Source organism: Austrofundulus limnaeus, unplaced genomic scaffold (assembly GCF_001266775.1).
Source record: "Austrofundulus limnaeus strain Quisiro unplaced genomic scaffold, Austrofundulus_limnaeus-1.0 Scaffold605, whole genome shotgun sequence".
Lineage (NCBI taxonomy): Eukaryota > Metazoa > Chordata > Actinopteri > Cyprinodontiformes > Rivulidae > Austrofundulus > Austrofundulus limnaeus.
In genome coordinates, this window is record NW_013953007.1 from 1 (window position 1) to 535 (window position 535).

Here is a 535-nt window from a genome sequence, read left to right on the forward strand (position 1 = left end):
AGCTGGTTCTGGGTTGCTACTGGCAGGTGAGGTGTTTGCGTGTTGTTGCTCCACTGGTAAATCGTCTGGGATATTTGGTTGGTACTGTGACACAATTTGGAATCCTTTTATATTTGAGTCAATATCATTTTCAAGATTTAATGACGGAAAGTTTGGAGCTTCTGCTTCTGGGTTGCTACTGGCAGGTGAGGTGTTTATGTGTTGCTGCTCTACTGGTAAATCGTCTGGGATATTTGGTTGGCACTGTGACACAATTTGAAATCCTTTTATATTTGAGTCAATATCATTTTCAAGATTTAATGACTCAAAGTTTGGAGCTTCTGCTTCTGGGTTGCTACTGGAAGGTGAGGTGTTTGTGTTTTGCTGCTCCACTGGTGAATTTTCTGTAAATCTTGGGGGGGACAGTGACATAATTTGAAATGCTTCTTTTATATATGAGTCCTCGTCATTGACAGGAAGATGCTTCATTGTGATGAAGTCATGTTTTAAAGCATCTGCAGGTTTGATCCGGTCTCCAGGATTCACAGCTAGCATT